Source organism: Dermacentor variabilis, chromosome 2 (assembly GCF_050947875.1).
Source record: "Dermacentor variabilis isolate Ectoservices chromosome 2, ASM5094787v1, whole genome shotgun sequence".
NCBI classification, from domain to species: Eukaryota; Metazoa; Arthropoda; class Arachnida; order Ixodida; family Ixodidae; genus Dermacentor; species Dermacentor variabilis.
Genome location: NC_134569.1, coordinates 180,827,175 through 180,849,496, shown reverse-complemented (window position 1 = coordinate 180,849,496; position 22,322 = coordinate 180,827,175). Strand labels below are relative to the sequence as shown.

General features: G+C 47.2%; 1 protein-coding gene across 2 annotated transcripts in view; it reads right to left on the bottom strand.

The window, feature by feature from the left end:
• The window catches only part of LOC142572982 (coiled-coil domain-containing protein AGAP005037), a 591,568-nt gene extending 569,882 nt beyond the window's left edge, over positions 1 to 21,686 (bottom strand). The window contains exon 1 of one of the 2 annotated variants that reach the window (XM_075682461.1): positions 21,283 to 21,686. The gene's annotated coding sequence lies outside the window, so the exon portion shown is untranslated. The remainder of the gene's footprint in view (positions 1 to 21,282) is intronic. The other variant, XM_075682462.1, reaches the window with a different exon arrangement.
• Positions 21,687 to 22,322: the final 636 nt, after the last annotated feature.

Below are 22,322 nucleotides of genomic sequence, written 5' to 3'. Positions count from 1 at the left end.
TTGTGCTCTTGCCTCAACCTAGCTCGGCTAGGAAAGTGTTCGGACAAAAGTGAGGACTTTCACTTAAAAGTCGTTTTCTGTGAAAACCCAGAAACCAGGATGACCTTTCAGAGTGACTGCGTCAGAGAGTGGCAATTGGCAGAAAGCGGTTGCCGGTTTTCTTCAGAGTACATTACGCTTGTTTAACATCGACCATCCGTTTATCGCAAGAAGCTCGACTGAGGCGGTGCAGTTCCTCAGAACGAATTGTGACAAGAGCATATCAGCCTGCTCTATTGACGTAAATGACTTGTATTACTCCCTGCCGCAAAGCCCTCTTCTCACTTGTGTTGAAGAATGCATTGATCTTTTTGAAGTAATAGGGCTTCAAACTAAGACAGGCGTTTCAGCGAGTGGGTTCTTATGACTTCTTACGTGAATTCCACCTACCTGTAATGCGATGGAGATATCTATCCTCAAAAGAGGGGGGGGGGGAGGGCTAGCAACGGGTCGTGCCTGGCACCCATACTTGGTGATATTTTCTTGATCCATTATGACAAGGTCATAGAAGCTTGTATGTCTGAAGCGAAGATCAACAAAATCGTTAGATGTGTTGATGATTACCTATAGCCCTGTTTGATTCCATGCATTCTGTAAATGATGTAGTTTACATTTTTTCTCGATGTCTTGAAAGTGTGGTGATAACACATGAAATATCGGTCAATAATACCATCCAGTTTTCAGACTTGAGAATTTTTTTGTTCGAGAGAGAGAGAGAGAGAATGAAGAGGAAAGGCAGGGAGGTTAACCAGATATCCGTCTCCGGTTTGCTAGCTCATGACAGTAAGATGCTGCTTCTGCTTTATTCATGTCGTTCTAAGCAAGCTAAATGAGCAATCGCTAACCTGTGTTTTGAGAATGCACTCTGGAAATCAAGCCTCCACAAAATGCGTAAAGCTTTGACTTACAGAAAGAGCGTCTACCGGACGGAGGTTACCCTGACCATGTACTTATTTCAGTAGCAGAAAGTTTGTTGAAGAAGCTAAAGAAACAGAATGGTGCGCGCATGAGCAGTCGAGACAATATGAAAAAGGTGGTTGTGCCGTATTTGCATAACCTTTCACAAGTCCTAAGGAAACTTGGACGAAAGGTTAAAGTAGACGTAATATTTTCCGCTGCTCAGAAATTGTTCAGGTTATTTAGTGCCCCAGATCTGTTTGCCAAAAAACGCGTAGGTTGTAAAAAGAATCATCGGCCCCTTCTTGTGTCATGCGTGAAGAATGTGATATACCGCCTTCCGTTATCGTGCGGGAAGGGAATGATAGGTCAAAAGAACATAACCAAAAATTGAACCGATACCGGGATGGTCATGTGTGTGTGTGCGCACATTGCGGTGATTGTGGGTGTGAACCCGTGTTTGAGAAGTGTTCTGTTTTGTATAGAAAGGTGCAGGTAAAGTTACGCGAGAAATTGTTCAAGCTGCTTTGATAGCGAAGAGCGCTAATGACTGCTTCAGTTCCCCCTCAGTTGCTTTGAATGCACGTGAATTTGCGTTCCTGGAAGCGGCTGGTTTTCATGTGCGGCGAATGGGCCTTTTCGGAGTGCGGGCCCACAAGTACACGGCGTTTTTCTGGAAGTAAACGCTCAGTCGAAAGTTAGCACTCGCCCTGCTGTCTCGCCATTGTCCGTGTCTTCCAGTGCTGTGACGCCCATTGCTATATAGAATGAGTTTCCTGTTTTACCGGGCGCGGCACGTGGAACGTTTCATAGCACGTCGGCGCGGAATTTTGGCGTGTTCGCATAATGTTGTCATATCACCGGATTGGCAACACAACTTTCCTTTGGGTGACGGTTTTCACAAGGGTTTCTACATTAAGAGGGAGCTTTAGCTCGGGCTCAACTCCGACGCGGCCTATTCAAATATATGTAAAACGCAAAAACGTTTTTCTGAGATAACCCCTGGAATTTTGATTTATGGCTTGAATTTTATTAAAAAGATTTTCAAATATTCAACCATATGAAGAAAAATAGAAGCCCGAAGTTTACAAATTCATAGCTCTGCATCAAGAACAGATGTCGCGGTTCTGTAAACAGCATCCATTAGATCATTCAATGCGGACAAATTCGATATGTCATTTTAAATCTTACGTGAAATCGTTACGTTGTTTACAAGGGTTCTGCAAAAGCTGTATTTGCATATTAATAAATTTTTCTATATTCATGTGTAACATATGAATTTTGTCCGCTTTAGATGTACTATTAGATGCAATTCCCAGAACTGTGTTATCATTTTTCGTTGTTGAGTTACAGAGTTGTAGACTTGCAGTTTCGTTTTTTGAAAAGTTTTGATTTTTGCCAATTTTTTATTAAAAATTGACGACCTAACTCAAAGATTTGAAACCAACATTCACTAGATTTAAAATTTTTCTTTTAAATGCAACAAACCTCGTCAAGTTTGATAGAGTGTTTGTCGAGAAAAACGAATTCTCCTTTTACATGTATTTAGATAGGAGTACCCGAGCTAAAGCTTTTCCTTAATGTGTCTCGCTTATGTAAGCCCATATTATAACGCGCGAGTTCCTTTCTTCAAGAAATCTCACAATTCAGTTCTCCGGTCGCCTATATGTACTGCGACTCAAAGCCGCTTTATTGTCACGCCGACACACTGTTTTGACACACTTACAGGCCTTCAACCCTACCGTTCAACTGGCCGCATGGGTTTCGTGGCATCGTTAAGCCCCAGCCACGATTTTTCTGGGGTTATTGCGTCGAACACTAGTTTACGGATACAAAGAATTGTCATCGCGCGTATTGTGAGAGCAAACGTACGGGACACATGGTATACGATCAGGCGTCCGTCTTGTACCAGTAGCCACGCACCAGGAGTCTCCAACTAGTCCCGACAGCATAGGGCGTCGTATTCGACGCTCTACAACTGTCCAGATATTGTACGACGGCCGGATCGACCGGACGGCCGTATTGCGTCACGGCGCGGATGGCGTGTGAAGGTGCCTGCCACAGAGGCGGCGCCGCCAACGCCTTGGTGCCTCGCCGGTCCGATCGCTCACAGCGACATCAAACGAAATAGCAACTAACAGAGCAAGGTTATGTCTAAAGTGCGCCTATTCTGCAAAGCAACTCGCAATTATATAGCCACTGGTTACATCGGGAACCGCAGTACGAGGGCATTTCACAGGCAGGCAGCATCACGCCGATAAGGCCGCATTTAGCAAGGCGGGATCGCTAGCTTGCACGTTTGATCTTCGCACCGATGGTGTCATAAAGGCTACTTGTACTCATTTACGCTCGTCGTAACTGTATGAACGTTAATCGCGCTGGCAAAAAATAAAAAAAACAAGCTATCTATCCCCAGGTATACAGATTGCAAGCGCCGTCGGACGCTGCTGAAGCGTCCAGCGAGCTAGGCATGCTGGCCGTATATCGACGGCTGTCAGATAGACGGCCTGCCGTTGCGAAGTGCTTGTCTCACGCTTAGGTCTTCATTTGTACACACAGTTCGTGTAAAGCAAACCAGCGTACTGCAAAGATGTCTGTTCTGCACTTTTCGGGGATGATATAAAGCCATTCAGATGCACATGAATGGGCCTTCAGATTTTGGAGGAGCATACGCATCGCATGCTCGTTGGCGTCCGGGTTCTATGTACCCCGAATCGTTCTATGCCGCAAGTCAAATCACGGATGCCACAAAGTAGGATATGAGACGCCGGATCGTAGCGAGTGTTCCCTGTTTTTTTTTATTTCCTCCACTGACGGTGCAGTGCGGTAGTATGGTCCACACCCTCCCAGATGCTCGGTGGCCAAAAAACATTTTATGCCGCAAGTGCAAAAACTTGGAGGGCGCTTAAGCTTCGCCTTTAAGAGTGGAACGCGGCAGCACTCACAGATTCCCGACTGCTTCTCACGCTTCCCGGCAACTGCAGCTTATGCAATCCTAGTGCTTAACGGGGAACACTGGCAGCGAACGCTAAGCACAAAGGCGAGCTTTCTGGCAGAAACGCGACCTCTTACGTGGGCCGATTCCGGAAGGTACGCCACAGCCGCGCCAGAAAATTACGTCATTTTGACGTTTCTGTTATTATTTCGCGCTTCTATTAATTAAGTCTGAGAACATTTAACATAAAAGGCATGCGATGTCCGTGTTTTGTTTCATGACATTTGTCTGTGGGCTGCCATTCTCAAAATTTCGAGGAACAAGTTTGTCACGAATGTAAGACAAGATCTGAGCAAATTCAGTGATAGAATGGTGTGGCAGTATGTCATATAGCTAGGCGTGGCATATACACACACCTAAATATATACCACAATTGTCGCTCGCGGACAACTACTCCGCCGACGCCGGCGCTCAGATTTTCTCCGACACGCCGGGGCCCTTAACGCTCTCGCGTCAAGAACGGTAGACGCCCCTTGGGTGCCACAGGTGGCGCTGGCATTTCCAAGAAAGGTCTATAGGTGATACTTAAAACAGCTGTAAAGCGCGTTGCTGTAGTTCTTGTACTGCATGCTCGCAGCATCTTGTGAACGTAAATCGCACATTGCATTTTTAATCAATAAACATAATGCCACTAATATCATATCACCTCGTCATGATGCTGCTGTTGGCACCGCCGACAAGCTTTCTCGGGAAAGTTGCAGGGCCCCGCTCTAAATAAGTATAAAATCTAAAACCGCTAAGTTGACGATAGCATTTTTTTTTTTTTGCGAAATGCATTATTCAACACAGTGAGATTCAATATCTGCATGATAATCGCTAATGTCCATGATAACTAGCTAACATTTAGTGATTACCCTGAATTACCAACTAACTGTAAATGCGATTTTTTTATTTATTCTTATTTAACCAATTTATTTGTCCAACGATACTACCGGCAGCCTTACGGAAACCCAGACACGAGTGGTTACATAATCATACAATAACGTATTCCTTCTCTTCAAGGAAGTAAGCATAAAAGGATAATAAGCAGTAAACATTTCCGAGCACACAAGTCATGAATAGCAGTGACAGAACAGTGTTCACGCGCTTCTTCTGCCTTTAAAAAATAAAGACGCAAAGAATGGCTAAGAACACAAATAATTCAAAAAAACAGCATATGACATCACTCGTGCGCCTGTATGTAAAAGGGTCTCGGAAGTGTTTGAGTTGAGATTTGTGGAAGGGCGTTCCATTTGCTTATTGATTTATGAAAGAATCATAAGGGACACGCAGCTATCTTTGTTTCCGACATTAAGACTCTTGTATTGTGTTTACATATTGTCTGTGGCAATTTATTGAATAACGTGAAAATATGAAATCTCTTTTTCGGTGTTAGCGACCTCAAAAATCCGTAAGCGTGTCAATGTCGGACGAGATTTTAGTGTCTGGAGCCCAGATTCTAATCTGAGATACGTGATTGAGACATGCCTTCTGCATTACCCATTTACTTGAAACGCTGTGGGTGCCGCCATTTCGGAGAAGTAAGCTTTGAAAACGCGATGCAAAATTCAATTCTGCGCCAGTTGCGCTTTGCCAAATGTGAGCTTTTTTTTAAGAGTCTGCAAAAGTATTCATTTGAATCCCAATGTTCCTGGTGTAGTAAACCTTACTTAGCGCCCAATAATCCTGACTCCCCCACAACAACAAAGCGCACTGCAGAATAGATCGCAGGAGCTATATTAAAGCAAAGACGAAAAGTTGTCGCCAAACGACAAGCAAGAATGATCAATACTGGATGAGAGAGATATAGCTCAAAGCGATGACGCTGTAGTCCGAGAGAGGTTAGCTGTTTCATACAAAGAAGACGAGTAAGTGCGCTTACATAGCAGCCCGCGACCGAATATCTACTCTTGAGACTGACTTTGTCTCTTCTGCATAATTTGCGATGTATGAGAACACACCAGCGTTTGTGATGTTTCTGGCAAATGTTAGTTAAGAGCTCCCTCCGACTGGTGATATGGGCTGGTCTATATGCCGTCAAGGAGAAATGTAGAAGAAAATCAAAGGTAGTAGATAGGAGGATATGCCAAGACTAGTATACATATTGCAATCGCATTTACTAGCGGTAACGTATTAACAATAAGACGTAAGTGTTAGCTTGAGCAAATGTGCTTTAGCATGCAACCTTTAATAGCGACATAAGAAGACCAGGGACTGAAGGCAGGGGCGGTTGATGCTGATGGTCACACAAAGAAGGAATGAGCATGTGCAAGTACATTGTACCGTGGTTTTTTCCCAGAAACGCCAGCCCACAGCGTCGTGTTGCATGAAGTCTACTAATGGACTTGCAGACATTCTTGCTGTTGTACGGGTATGTCACGGCACGCAAACCTCTTTCAGAGAGTGCTGGCCTGCCGGTGCCTGCGGTGAGGGACTTCATGGTCTGTCAATCTTGTTCGTAGGCAGCGCAGTAGCAAAACACATCGGAGCTTTAAACAGCTAGCTGTACAATATTCCTGTGACAAATTCTGTTTAAATCCTGATTTCAGTCCGTCTTAGTCCGTCCAGCGCGATCGAACCACAAGGCAAGAATGAGTATAGCAGGTTAGAAGTCAAGTATACTTGAGAACGAGGAGTAGCAGAGGTAGATAATTCACTTAAATCGAGCTTAATCTACATTGAGTTTATTGAGCATTGAGTTGAGTCTGTAGTGTGTTTGATGTGCAATGAACTCAAGGTCACTCGAATTTTTTGTGTGACAGGGGCTTAAGCCATTCCTTTCAGAAACATTTGCGCCATTTGAGCTCTTATTAGCGTCAATCATCTTGTGTGCTTTTCTTTTCAACACGAAAGTTTTTTTTATACCGGGCTCCACTACGATCTGACTACCTGTAAGGGACGTGACGTCGGCGCGAACGGGTAAAATATGCTCTCTTGGCATAAAACCCCTTAAGAGAGAGAGAGAATGAAGAGGAAAGTCAGGTAGGTTAACCAGATATCAGTCTCCAGTTTGCTACCCTACACTGGGTGGGGGTATAGGGGTTAGAAAGAAACCCCTTAAACTTCGTAAAGTAGCGACAATCTCCTCCTCCGCCTTCACTCCTCCTCGTTTTTCCTCTCTTTCACGCTCCCTCCTCGACCGTGGCGCCGCCTACACTGCTCGAGCGTAGCAACGGCGCCAACATGAGCAAAAATGGCGCTGATTCATGGCGCGAGGGCCCACGTGATGCTATAACGCCAATAGCAACGCGGCGTCGGCCAGATCGCGCGAGGAGGAGGCGGCATTCTTCAACGCGTGGCACTACGAAATTTAAGGGGCTTTATCTTGGCAGGGATCGCACTGCCATCTAGGAGAGGTGAAGCGAAGTACTGAATCCTGATCATGTGACATATCACATCATAGGACACTAAGCGCCGACAGTGAGCGCTTCGGTAGTCTCAGCGCAGCGGAGGCTCCAACGCGGTGTAGGCCTTCTGTCGAGGTGACGACGCAGTTTCCGCACATGGTTTGTCCTTCGCGCCCGATTAGCCTGTGACGCCTCGTTGCCTACGCAGTGCAGCTTCAACTTGCATCAGCATTGCTTATACGCCCCCTACTGCTTCGCTTGCGATGGCGCAGCAAGGCAACGACCTCGACGGGCGAATCTCTGATCCGGCGAGATACACCGCCAGCGTGAAGCAGCGCGCGGCGAACTCTGCCACTCGCATTCCTGAAGCTCTGCGCGTCGCAACTCAATGGCTGTCTTAGACACAACGGAGCCGGACCAAAATGCTCGTACCTTCACTGAAGCGACTATGCAGCAGGATGCCGCCCGCCAAGCCTACCTGCAGGACCCTTGCCGAACCGCAAATTGTGCGCCTTTTGCTGCAGCGGACAGTGAGTTCGCGAAGCAAGCGTGCAACACGTTCTGTGAAGACGCGTTTCACTTTCGTGTTCCACCGATTCCTATGAAAGAGTGATAGTCCATTTATTTTTTTTTTCAGCGCTGCTCGCCCAGTACTTCCAGGTCACGAACGGCATGACCAGCGTGACATAGCATTCTCGACAGAAAAGTAGCCAGCGTGAAGTTAAAAAAAAAGAAAGAAAGAAAGGAAACAAAAAGAAACACAAGCAAGACAGATGAGCTATATAGTTTGTAATAAGATACGCCCTAAAGTGAGTAAAGAATATTTAGAGTGTATAGGGATATTGAACTTGCAGAGCAAAAATACCTCCTAGTGGCTCCCATTTTTTTTCGTCTTTTTGTCCTATTCCCCGATTTCTTTTCAATCTCAGGAAGTGGACGTGGAGTTCTTTTTTTTAACTTACTTAGTTAACTTATTGAAGAGGGGGTGGGGAAGGGGGGGAGGATGGTCCACTTTATGAAGGCATTAAGGACAACTGTCGTGACGCCATCCGAACTTTACAGATCTGATGGCGCGTTGCCGCCCCGAAAGTAGGTCGCATCACAACAGCTTTCAATTGCTAAGCGTGAGAGTGCTTTTTTTTGTAGGACACAGGCTTTGGCGTCGTTGACAGCCCCGTATTGTGCGAAGAACGCCCAACGGTGCCGAGGCAGTGAAATAGGTGCTTTCTTGGCCCTGACGGCCAAGCAAAAGGAAGCTCCGCAGTGCACCCTATCTACTACAGGCGACCGCATCGCAGCCTGCGCTGAGAGCTTATCAAACTCTCATCTCAACGCAGTTCTAGTAGGGCGATGCGTCGAAAATGCCCCGACAGATGTTTCACAGGTTGAGAAAGACGGTAGGCGGCAAGTCCTTCCTTCCGCGAACGATTTTTGTTATCTTTGATTGATGTTCCGCCCTCTTTTTGTAGCGGTAGCTATATTATACGTAGCTCTATATTTCTGGCAAAGGTAAAAATGTATAAGCATGAGGAAGGCGATGCAGCTCCTACAACGTGCTGATGCGGACATTGATGAAATAGCGGCAAACTCTCAATTCAATCTTAAAAAGAAAATGCGACCAAACGGTAACTTTTACCTTTCAGAAAGTGTATGCCAGTAAGTCTACTTACAATGTCTTCCAGTAATGGCTGACGGTACTAAACGTTGTGAGATATCAGCGGCTTAACAGTAGCTGCCTAGCGCATGCGCAGTGCTACAAAGGCGTACGTACCATGTTCTCTCGTTCGATGCCAAAACGGCTGTGAAAAAATGCCGGTGCCAGCAATCGTACATCCAAAGTTATGTTATATGCTCGAACGCCTGACTCGATTAGGTATTGGGTTTTCATTGGATTTTCATTTGGTTTTTCAGTACTGATGGATTGTCACTGGTCTTTAGACTTCTCACAGACGAACTATGATTTTGCTTTTTGTTGTTGTTGTTGGAATAGCGGCGTGGAATAGCTGAAACACAAACATCCGCTTAAGGAACAAGATCAACTGATTCAATCCATAAACATTGCGCAAGCGCGAATAAACAACTCACAAACACTCACACTTGCAACACACGCGAACACACTTCAAATACGTACATATGCGCACACGCAGATACATAAAGACACACACGTAAACATATACCTCTGTCCAATGTTAGCAGAATATTTAGTCAAGAAAAAAATATTGATCAGGCTATCACGAATCCTGTACAAATGAGAAATAAAAAATAAACGAGGACAAGTATGCGCTCGTGTCTGCATTGTAAATGTACTGGATTGGTTCACTCCAGCCAGAGTATTTTCTCGAACGCCGTTTGGAGGAGAATAGGCTCGTGGAACGGAAGCGAATCCCTCGAAGAACTCGGAAAGAGCTCCAAGAACATAACGACAGTACCGAGTCGTGCAGGTGTGCTACGCGGCCATTGAATTGCATGGTTCACTCCAAACCCGCTGCTCATGCTTCTCGCACCCGGGCACGGAGCTGAACGCAGCGTTCTTCTCACCGGCAGTACTAGCCATACGCAGCATTCTACTTCGCTTTCATCTTCCTCCGGCGAAAAGTCCATCAACTTAAATGCCTGAAAGCGCTACGTTTCCTGTTCCAGATAAGGCTCCCCATTTTATAGAAGGATATATATATATATATATATATATATATATATATATATATATTGATTGAACCGATGGTGGTGAACGGGCATTTAGATACCTGTTGATTTGTCGTTACGGTCTCGACGATGGCGGCCATAAGACCTCGCAGAAAGGCGCGTTTATCCATCTATTGCCGGAGGGTGCTTCTGAAGCGGCCACTTCTAGAACACTTCTTTAGTAATCATTTATTGCGTGAAAAAAAGTAAAGATAAAAATATTGCATGTGCCAAGGTTAAGAGAAGGCTATTGCGGATGAACATCTTGCGAATGAGAGTGAAGCTGGATTGCCATTTACACCGCGCGCAGGCACGCAATGTCATCTCCGGTTGTTGACAGAACACGGAGCTTTCGGCGAAGGCCGTATAGTGTGACTCACGTATTCCAATAGAAGGACAGGAAACGCAAAAGCGAGGGAAAGAGAAACGCGAGGTGAGGACTCGCAAGTGCAGCGCGACGTCTGCGCGCAACTGTATCGGAGATTGAGCGCAAAGTAAAGCATTCATAAAGACGAGGAATTAAACGCGGCACGGAATGGTTCGAACATAAACGCAGCAATACGGCTCGCCGTTATTTGCATACATTATACACCAGATAAAATGCAGCACCATTGAAAATTCATGAGACATCAAGAATAGTAGGCGTAGAGAAACAATATGCCAGAAGATATGAATCGATTCATGGAAAGTCTTTTTTTTATGTGGCATTTGATTAAGAGTAGTGAAACGAAAAAAAAATAATTTTTTAAACTTCTTACTGACGCGTTTGAGAAGCAGACGATCGTGGAGGTTGAATGATGCTTTCGTGCAGGAAAAAAAAAATGTTCTCGTTGCAGATACTTGCAGTTGTTTACTTTCTTTAAGGCCCTGCAGCAAGAATGTCTGAAGATTATATCAGCGGATAAACTGCAGTGGTGCTTGTTTGGTTTCGCAAACAGTGGAACTGTAACGATTAGGAACATTTATCTTGGATCACTGTAACAACATTAAAACGGAAGAATATGGCCATTTGTAATTGTTATTATCTAAGATTTGATTTCACTTGCGCCTTATGCAACAACGCAACGAATAAACTTGGAAATAACGGCTATTATATTTCCGTCTTGTATATCTCCCACCAACAATGGAAAAACGAGGTTTATTCAACACAGAGCCCACATCATTTCTCCACTCTGATGGACATGAATTCAGTGACGCAAACATACTGCGACGTATATTTTGGGGGCTACTGAATCTTATACGTTATGTTAATATCATACAGGTACAGTTCAGTAATAGGCTTCGAAATGATACACCTATGTCTCACTATAATATAGTGTGTTCCGATGTAGCCATTGCTGAAGATGTTGTAGCTACTAACGGAAGAACTTTCCCTATAGGAAATGTAACTATGTACAGCAGAATATTACGGAAGTCCCTGAAATTAATTATGGTGCATTTGTGAGAAATGTTGTAGTTCCCCGAGTCTAAGTATCATACTTCTTATTTAGCGTCAATTGGTTTAACAAAATACTTGGAAATTTGCTAAAGAAACCGAAGCAATGGGTCAACCATCTCTCTTATTGCGCAATAGAAAGACTAACAATTCTGTAAACTGCGTAAGTTGGAATATCTAGAGTGGTCAAAATTGATACATATGCACCGCATTGAGTCGACCGAATGTTACGCGAACAGTACTCGTGTAAAAAATTGGCAGTGCCTTAGCTCGGCCATGCCAGGATATATGTAGCGAAAGCTAAGGCATAGTATGGTTAGCCTTGGTAAATCTTGATTGCAAGCCCAGGTTAGTCTTGTTGTCTAGCTATGTTGCGGCATTTAGCCAGTCGATCGGCGCGCTGTTGGTATGTTTCCTGGGCGATTCGTTTCCACTTCATCTCGTTCCGATGCCGATTCCAGGCCTCCTCCTGCTTATCAGAATTGCCGCCGTCCATACTGCCGCATCAACTGTGGTTGGGGCGCACGCGAGCTCTCCTTTTGAATCCTCCGACATGTTATCAGGCATGCGACGCAGATGGCAAAGCGAGCGGAGGCGAGCGCAACGACGAGGAACTCGGTGTGACGTCATACCAAACGGCGGCGGCGAAAATTTAGGCGCGGCGCTGCGCAGCGGCGGAACACCTGTGGCTCGGTGCTACTAGTGGCGCCTGCGCAGTAGTGACTAGGGAGTGAGAGAGAGAGAGAAATATCCGCGGCGAGACGCCCGTTGTGACATCATGTGCCTCCTCGGAGCACCGCCGCGGCGTAATCGCAAGTTCGCGGCCAGTAATGTTTTCGCTTTAAAATCATGCATGCGAGTCTATGTCAGCTGTAAACTAAAATCTTTATCCGTGCAGGACGTTCTAAAAAAAGCAGTTGACAAGAACTGGAGGACATTTTTAAGCTTTCCCTTTGAGAGTGGAACGCGATATCATTCCAAGATTCCTGTCTGCTTTTCACGCTTCCCGGCAACTGCAGCTTATGTAACCGTAATGTTTACCGGCAAACGCTGGCGGCGAACGCTTTACACAAAGGCGAGGTTTCTGGTAGAAACGCGGCCTCTTGAGTGGGAAGATTCCGGAGGCAGCGCGCAGCCACGCCAAGAAAATTGCATCATTTTTGGGCGTCTGTTATGGTTTTGCACTTCTGATATTTAAGTCTGAGAATAAGATTTAACATAAAAGGCATGCGCTGTAGGTGTTTTGTTTCATGACATTTGTTTGTGGGCTGTCATTCTCAAAATGCCGAGGAAGAACTTTGTCAGGAATGTAAAACAAGGTATGAGCACTTGAGTTTTAGAATGGTGTGGCAATCTAACCCGCATATAGCGCAATTCATATAGCTAGGCGTGGCATATACATAAGGCCAAACATATGCGGGAATTTTCGCTCATGGGTAACTCTGCCGATACCGACACCAGATATTGTGCGACACGGCGAACTTAACAGAAAATTGGGACATCTGTCATTGGTGGACAGTCACGGAATTATACAATTCGTGCTGCAAGTGCCTTTAAGTTCATTGATCTCCAGAAATTCTTTAACTAAATTGCGGTCCTAAATCAAGGCATTACTACCACGATGGGTATAACTTTGTTTTTCCCCTTAAGTCAACAAATCTGTTAATATAGGTTCGGCGATATTGTAGTAAGTAATGACAGTATTCCTGCCTTTCAGCTTTGTTTCAGTAAGAAAATCAGAATTTGATCTTGAGCTGCTCCTAAAAAGTGACAGAAATGAAAATAAATACTTGAAACTTACGCTATCCCCAAAACTAAACGATTGTACTGCGACCGTATCGGGAACCTTTTCTACTTTAGGCCATGGCGCACGGCCTCATTGCACTGTGGAAAAGATTCACTGCGCTGACGTTCCACATGCGTAAACATGCTGCTACGTGCTTAAATAATTCTTTCTCGATTATTTTAAGGCACCTGATCATCTATCACAAAGAAACCATAGCACCTTCAGTCGGAATTGTGGTGTTTGAATTTATTACAACTTTCATATGCAGTCCGATTATTTAACGCGTTTCCTGCACTTATCTTGAAGAAACATTCGGGACTTACTCTTCTTCATTCTAGAAACACGCTCCGGAAAACAAGACCGCTTTTGACTGGGTGCCGAAGTGATCTAGCTGGGAAAATATGCAAAACAGCCTTTGTTCTCTTTCAGGAGCTTTTCAGTTCATCCTAATCGCCGCAGAATGCGCTCAGTGAAAACGTACTTTCGACTGACATTTTTATAACGTGAAGTTAGGCGCAATTTTTTCTGTGTGTTCTTGGCGGACGAGGCAAAGACAGATTCGTCCCAGAAAAAGTCGGTACTTCTCTTTGACGTCATGCCCAGCCCTTAGCTCGAGGGGTTGCAAACGTGAGAACTGTTTCAGCTATTCCAAACGCAGCCACTAGCGTTCCTCAGCTTGCGTTCACACGATGTTTAGAAAATTCCTGAATAACATCGCAGAAAACACAGGGAAATGGGAGGGGAAGAACGGTTATCTATTTCCCTGGAACAGAGGCACTGCGGATGTATCAGTGCACGGGATCAAATGAGGTGAACTGCACAGTCAATTTCACTCGGTTCCGCCGCACTTTGTTTTAAGAAAAGTGATGATAACGATTATAAGGCTGTTGGAGTACAGCGTTCAGAAAACATATGGCAATGTCCAAGCCGCTGTACAAATGTAGGCTACATATACATTTCACATATCTTAATCTTTAGCAAAATAAAGGATCCCAAGGAAAACTAACACGGACGGAAGGCGGAAATACGCAGTTCACTTTGAGCCAAGTTTCCCAGCACTGCAAGTTGAAGACACCACTGCACACATCGTTATGCAGCACCAGTAATCACGAACAGTAATCACGAGCCCGCGTGTAATAAGATCGTACAGGCAAGTCCCAGACCCACACTAGCCATTCAGGCGAGGCGTAAGGATCACAGCCGCGAATCAAATCAAGCGAAGCGCGCTCCATCTGGTGCGCGCTTCTGTCAGCACCTTAATGCAGACGTCGGCTGTTCTGGTCATCGGTGGGCGTCGTTGCCGCGGCTACGATACGCGGCAGCAGAGAAAGGCGCCGCGCAGTGCGCTCGAGACGCCATGCATACTCAGTGAAACGTGGCACCGCCAGCAAAGGGTTTTCACTCGTATTCCTGTTCCACTGCTTTAAGACCATGAATATTCACAGAGCCTTCTGCTCCTTGCAGCTCTCATCTCACTGCCGCACACCAGGCACTTTCCTGTCGCTAGCTCTAGCGCTGTGCTAGCTTCAGTTTCGCGCTGCGAGTACAAAAGCACGTTTTCTAGCCACACCACTGCAAGTGATTCGCGTCAGCGATACCGTCTGCACTTACCTTGCGCTCGCAGCGTATATTCGTGATACGCCACGCCTTCTGCGCATGCGTCGCCTTTCCGCGGAACCGTGGAGCCGTCAGGCAGAGTGCTATAGAGCGTGAAAACCAGTTCATTAACTGGTTTCATAAGGGAAGACCATAAGGGAAGACTTAGGCTTTTAGACTGCTCGGCATCGCCAACGCATCACGTACAGTCGCGATCAATTTGAAGGTGATCGCTCTAGCGGCGACCGAAACTAGGAGCAGCGCCACGTTACGTCATCACCGTCACTCGAGAGAGAAACGTCACATAGCTTCCCTCTCTCTCTTTTGCTGTTCCCTGATCAGCTGTCACTCCCATCTAGCAACTTGCAGCTTTCGGTATTTTTTATGCCCCAAGAAACAGCGGGTGTCGTGTTTTGCACAGAGGCGTCATTGTTGGCCAAAATATGCGTGAGGCAGCGACGCACGCACATCATTGCCATGAAACGGAAACAAACACAAAAATGGGGTGAGTCTGTCATGGGGGTGACGGGTGCAGCCTGGAAGAGCATAAAACGGGAAGAAGGCAGCGCAATCTTTATCTTCGTAGTTCCGAAATCGGTCGCTGTGCTGCTTGGAAGGCCCGCCGGTCGATGCTCGCGCGATCACCTTCGAATTGATTGTGACTGTACCCTAATGCTACGGCGTCATCTTCTAGCCGGAAATCGAAACAGTTTCTGGAATCAGCACCGTCTCTCTAGCGATACCACCTTCAAAGAAACGGCTGATCTCAATAATAACGAGAAACCATCGCTAATACCTTGTCTTCAACGTGATATGACACTAAGGGATGGCTGGTTTTAACATTTATTTCTGTTATTTCATTATTTTTTTCCCATTGCCACAAGGGACGTGTTAAAAAAATACATAAAGTAAACGCATGCAGCCCTGTTTGTTGCAGGTACTGCAGAAGAAAATTTAGCCTGCTCTTTGTCCGTTATTCACTTGGTCAAATCATCTGGCACATTTGGCTTTGGTTTGATCTATCTTAGCATACTTTGCCTAATATCCTTAGTGCCAGGGCACAATCTAAAATGAAGAAATGAAGAAAGGCGAATGTCCGCTATAGATACATTTGTCGATCACTATAGGAGACGTTGTAGGTTTGTCACTTGCAGATCCCCAGACCCCAGACAAAGTTGACAGCAGGTGTCAGGGCAACCCAAGCCTCTCTCCCTTTTCTCCTTTCACAGAACCTCTCATTTCTTTTCTTCTCTTAAACCCCTTCCCTGTGTAGGGTAGCAAACTGGCCGTGCGTCTGGTTGACCTCCCTTCCTTTCTTTCCTTCCTTCCTCTTCTTCCTCCTCCTCCTCCCTTTCCCACCCTCGAAACGCGGCGAGAAAGCAAGCAGATACACGCAACTATAGGGGCACTCGCGTCCCGTCGGAGGAAACCGAATTTCGGGCTTGGAGGAGAGCTCAGGTGTCAGAAGGAAGCGAAGCCGGTGGGTTGTCAGGTGGTGAGCGAGCCACCTAGTCGGCCAGGTTGCGAATTGGTTTGCCAATGTGCCCGCAAATCTAGCGCAGGGTAATGGTGAAGTGGGACGACCTGTTTAGCCGGCGCATTTGTTGGCAATTTTCGGAATGTCCTTTTTTCACTTTCTTTAGTTCCTTGAATGCACCGAGTGAGTTCGTGTGCACGTGGAAATTTATTTTTTGTTACGGGGCCATCTGGGGCTCATCTTAGAGCTGCTCTGCTGTCAGGCCATCACGGTAACCTCCCACGGTATTCGGCGGTATAATGCGCGCGGTGGGCTAGCGTTCCAGGTGGTAGCACGCAAAGCTACCACTCTCCACTGCTTTGCGATACGCCACTGCGTTGTCTTCTCAACGTCTTCTGCATCTTCGCCAAATATTTGCAAATGCTGCAGACAAAGTTCTCGTTAATGTAAGCATGTGCAAATTAAGAAAGCCATTAATTGTGGGCCTGCTTTGTACAACTTAAGGGCGCATTGAGTGTTGTGCTCGCAACACTACTCCCTCAGGCCCGCGCTTGGTCCAATCACTGGCGCCAACTATGAAAACTTTCGGCACATCGCCTCCTGCGCAATCTCTAATTCAACGTGGAAATTATTCTCTTTTTTCTTTTCTCGTCAGAAAGTATACTCGCTGCCACACGCCTCGAAAGGATTAACGTCAGTTTCTTTTCCCTTTTTTTTTTGCGTTGAACTCGAGTAGCAAAACTAATTTACGCACTCGGCATTGCTAACCTACTGTTTTATTTCGGTTCTCGCGAATTTCACGTCGATTTCTTTTTCTCTCTTCATTTCTACGTTTCTTGCGCCCGATCCTTAACGTTCCACGCGGCTGCTTAAAATTCAATTTCGAGTATGTGGACGCCATGTCGTATCTAGGCGGTGCTCCATCATGGAGATAATATTATATTCTCGCTGCTCAGTGGTGATTTTTTTACTTAAGACACTATTGGATCGCGCCTCTTTTCTATTCCTTACATCCAAACACTTCCGGGGCGTCGTATTGTCGCCTCGCGGCATCTGCTTCTTCTTTTTTTCTTTCTTTTTTTTTTGTTGCGCCGCGCTAACCCCGCTTCCCTCTTTTTTCCTTTTTGTTTTGCACTTAACCAAAGCCGCATTCTGCGTAGAAATCGAATTCACCACTTCTTGACTTTAAGCCGTCCATGACGTTTGCCGCGTCACTCTCCGCAATTCATTTCATTCGACTTCTCGCACGCTGAATCGAATTGCATTTTCCGCGGGTTTCTCGGGTTTTCCGGAGACGGACGGCTTGATATTAAAGCTGCTGAGACCAAGGTGGCGTCGTAAGTAAAATTGCACTTTAAACGTGCCGCAACTGCAGTGCGCATCAGGTATTTAAATGAAATCTGTCAGAATGAGCGAGCTGGGCTGAACCGCCGATAACTTTGTTTCTGAATTATGGGCCTGTAATTATAGCTTCATGGTCGTGTGCAAAATGAACCCTCAGTGCAGGCTGAGCTCCTCACGACGCGTAGTGTTTGCTGAGCTGCGTTCGTGCATAACGTGGCACAGGAATGCACCGCAACGGTTCAGCGCGTAACCACACATTTAAACGGAATCCCTAAAGAGCAACAACACATCAAGCTGTATTGGTGAATTACGCTTCCACTAAACTGCTAATTTGGGGGAGAGGAGTGGCAGAGGAGACTCCCGATTAACCAGAAACGACGAAAAAATGAAAGTATTGTGTAGCCATCGATTCGTGCCACTCTTGCATTGAAAAAAGAAAGAGAGAGAGAGAGAGCAAAGGACGCTGGGAAAGGCAAGTCTCGCTTTCAAGTTATAAAAACACGAAAAGAGGCAGAGTATACACGTTGTCGAAGCCGACGAATACATTTCAAGAGTTGCTTTCAGCACTATTTGAAATTAGCGCCAAGTATTCTCCCAATCAAGTCATCAGCGGGACTCGGGAAGTATTTTGTTGATTGCTTCGGAACTTTATAATGTCGATTGTTCGTCAACTGCGGAGTCAGCAGGCCTCTAGTAGCAGTCGCTGAATGCTTGTAACCTTGGCACTGCTTTAATCGCAGGAGCGGTGCCTTTTTTAGCTTTAGCACGCCGGCGTGTATATCTTGGTTTTCGCGCGACTATACAGGGAACGAAGCAAACAACGCGTTTCCGCACTGTCCGGCATCTTCGAGAAGTTCAGCTTAACTGCAGATTTTTTGTCGTTGTGATGTCGCGTAATTGCAAGAAAAGAAAAGGTCCAGTGCACAGCCCCCAGCAGTTACGCAACGAGGGCATAGGCATACGTTGAACGTGTAGATGTATTTAATTATGATTTCTCCAGAATTCTGCGTATCTCGTATTTGCAAAGGTAAGTTTACGAGGACGTAGGTTCCCAGATTTCTTTCGCACAGGTGATATCATCATTCAGTGATAGATTCGGTATACTGATGCGTCTGCGTAAGATAAAAACGCTTTCTATATCTTCATGCATGCGAGCGATCTGTCCATGCTGTGACATCAATCAGAGCCTTTCTCTCCTTGTACAGAACCAAGGCGTTACTGGTTGAACACTGATAAGGGGCTCGTTCGCATATGATAAGAGCAATATGATAAGTGCAGTGATATCATTGTCGTCTTGTTTTCACACAAAGTTCATTCATCCTCCTCTGGTAACATGTGTACTTCTTTCTGGCCATTTTCGAAACATGAAAGAAATCAATTTCTCGGCGCTTCCTACACACGCTAATATATTCGCAAGTACACATAACAGCAAACAAACGAACAAAACATATTCACTGTGAACCGATTTGCACGATTCAAGGTGCTATCTGCCTACAAAGCACACCATTACACCTTTTGCGGGTGTCAGTTATATGAGCACTTGCACCCTTAAGGATACTTAAAAGTATAAAGCGGTTTACAGTGCCCATAACAAAAATCTTACGAATAGCGACCGTTACCCGCAGACGTTCTGCGGATGAAACCATTGCGTCAAAGACGGCCTCCAAATGAAGATGGTTCGCTGTGTGGCGCATCGACAACGCATGCAAATGTGACTGTAGTGCGTGCGAGATCACGCGCGGATCAGAACCACACGCGCACCAATTCAGCGCCATCGTACAGGGGACAATTAGTCAATGGTATTCATAGCCAGCTGTGATTGACTTTTTGCTCGCTTGTTTGATTGTTTGCCTCGGGCACGTGCTGCCACAGGTGAGTAAGAGATGCAGAAGTAAGCGAGAAGAAGCCCGAAAAGCAAACGAACACTTCACGTTGTCGAATTACTACCGACTGCGCCTAAACTGCGCGCTAATGACAGCAAGCGGAAAATACGAGTATCCACAAGCACCCTGTCGCAACAGCTATCTTCGCTAGTTGCAATGCGCAGCACGACGCACGTAGGTCGTTGAATGGCGCATCGCTCTTACAGCGCATGTGGCAGCCTACCTAAAGTTCGACTGCTATAAGCGCATTTTCCCGCACCATTAGCTCTGACCGAGCGGAACCACGAAAACGAGAAAAAAAAAAAAAAAAAAAGAAAGACATCGCGCAAGAACGAAATCACCGGCAGGAAATTGATGTTCGTGCGCGGCTCGGCACGCGAGGCGCAAGGTCATTAGAGCTGCGCGCATCCCGAAAACGGTGTCCCGCGGGCTAACAGGTGCGTGCATCACGCGTCCAAGGCCACGCCCCAATGCGGACTTTGCCCCGAGCACGATGTTCTATCACGCCGGCGCAGTGGGCACACTTAGTGGCACAGGGTGCGGAGTCGAACCCGCTTTGCGAGCCAAAGTTTGCTTCGTCCACTTCGTTCGCGTCCGTCGTCTTTCTGTCGCGCTGTAGTTAATAGTGAAAGTTCGCGTGAGCCGGTGCGCGCTAGCATTGATGGATGCAGACGCGCGGTTGAAGTCAACAGTTCTTCGGCGACGTCCCTTCCGCTGACTTTTCACGCTGCGTCAGTAAGAAAAGAGCCGTGCCCCTTTCCATTCTTGTTTTTTTGCATTCGTAATGGCAACAGCGCGAACAAAACGATGATGGAGTGAAAGGACACGGGACAGAGCTCGTCCTGCGTCCTTTCACCCCGTCGTCGTTTTGTTCGCGCTGTTACCGTTATGGATGTATAAGAACTCGCCCAACTTTCCACTTGTCTTTTGCGCCTGATTTCACTCTCAACTTACGCAAGCGTTTCTACGTTAACGAGAATGAAAAGCATCGCGTGCTTAATGAACTTCTTTTTCTGCTTTATTTCGAGACTGAGACCGTATTTAGGAAACACACTTCTTTTTCAATAGCGCCCTGGCTGCCTTTTAAGCACTTGGCACCTAGCAACAAGGCTACTTGCAAATTTTTTCTTGCATGTGTAGTGACGCATTCCGCTCTATATATAGACTCTGCTTATGCATCGCCCTTGACGCCGCACGCTGTTCTACTGACTCTTTGAAGCATGTGAACCGACCGGGGACCCAGGCCGCATTCATCACTCCAAAAGACCGAGGCGGGGGCGACCGGAGGCCCTTTCCCTAAACTGCGGCTCCAGAAGGGTCACTGCACTCCGCACGGTGCGCGCGCGCGGATTGCATGTCGCGGCCGCCGGTTGGCCACCCCGGCGGCATGCGGTCGCGGCCTGGCTTGGCAAAAGAAGAAAGAGAGCACCGGCCAAATGCATTGCCGTCTCGTAACACTTCTTCCGCGTGCACTTGAAATGCCTCCCCCGGACGAGGCGAAGCGAATGCACAGAAACAGCCGTCGCTTCCTTCGTGCGCAATGCTGCCGCTTGCAGCGCCTGTTTTGTATGAAACGAACCCCGGCGGGGAACCGTGTCGCATTCCCGGCGCCGTAGAACAGGCAGCGTGGAATTCGCTGAGCAGCCGTGCGTCTTCCCCTCTCCGCTCCTCTAATTGCAGGTTCTGCCGGTGCGGCGCAACTTGCCGCCAGCACCGTAGAGCTGCTTTTTCACGCCTCGGGAACCGGAAGCGTGCGCCCATTTCCAGGGACAGAAAACCAGTAGACGTGCAACAGAAAAACAGAGAGAGAACAACCACTCACCAGCAGTCGGCGTTGTCGATGCGTGGTCAACCACCGGCGCCGTCAGAGCCCGCAGCAGCCCGGCGACGCTGGCCACGAGTGGAGCATGAAAGTATGCAGCTATATATCCGCCGGCAGAAACTGTGCAGTAGTTGCACGCAGAGGATGCTGGCGCTCGCTCCTTCCGCTGCTCCTTCGTGTTGTGGCACGAGGAACCGGAGTCGTCGCTTGCTCGCTTTCCCGGATTTGTGGTGTGCGTGGCTTAGCAGCGGGGGACAGCGCTCTTGCAGCGAGCGAGCCGCAGGCTGCGGCGCCAAAGGCACAGCTCTTCCCCAAAATCGGGCAGTAGGGGAAGAAAAGGGTTTCGAGGAGGGAGCGGAGCGCGCCCGCGCGCCGCGCTCTGCCAGCCGCTCGCCGGGATGTCGCGGAGCCGCCGATGCGCAGCGGCCGCGGGAAGAATCGCGGACCACGGGAAAGAGATTGAAAAAAAAAATAAAATGAAAGGGAGACCGGGGATCCCAGCGCGGCCTAGCGCCGCCGCTCGCAGGCCCGGGAAGAGCGACGAGGAAAAGGGCACAGTGCGAGCGAAACTGAAAAGCACGGAATGAGGAGGAGAGAGTGGGAAGGCGGCCGGAGACCCAGCTAAGGCCTGCCTGAGGCGACGGCGGCGCCGCCATTGCTGGTAGGACTCCTACCGAGGAACCGAGCTAGTGACCCAGGCTCGGTGCAGACCCGGGGCGCCATCTGCCGCGCAGCATGGACACTGATACCCCTTTCCTGCGGTTCAACGTCCCTTCGCATCCATCGGCGTCGAACGGATCACATCTAAGTCATGCGGCGCACTTTTTTTCCCGTCTCGGAGCAAAAGCTGCCTTGGCGAACGACGTTAAGGACGTGCGCGGGCTTAATGTGCAAACATGTCATTTTTTTGAGCCAAGATTGAAAGCGCAGCGCGCCCGGCTCCAGCGCAGCTCCTTTCCACTTGGTGTTCACGCCGACCCGTTATTTTTCTCTCGCTAACTTCGCGCTGATCTCTCTCTATCTCTCTGTACGCGCCTCTA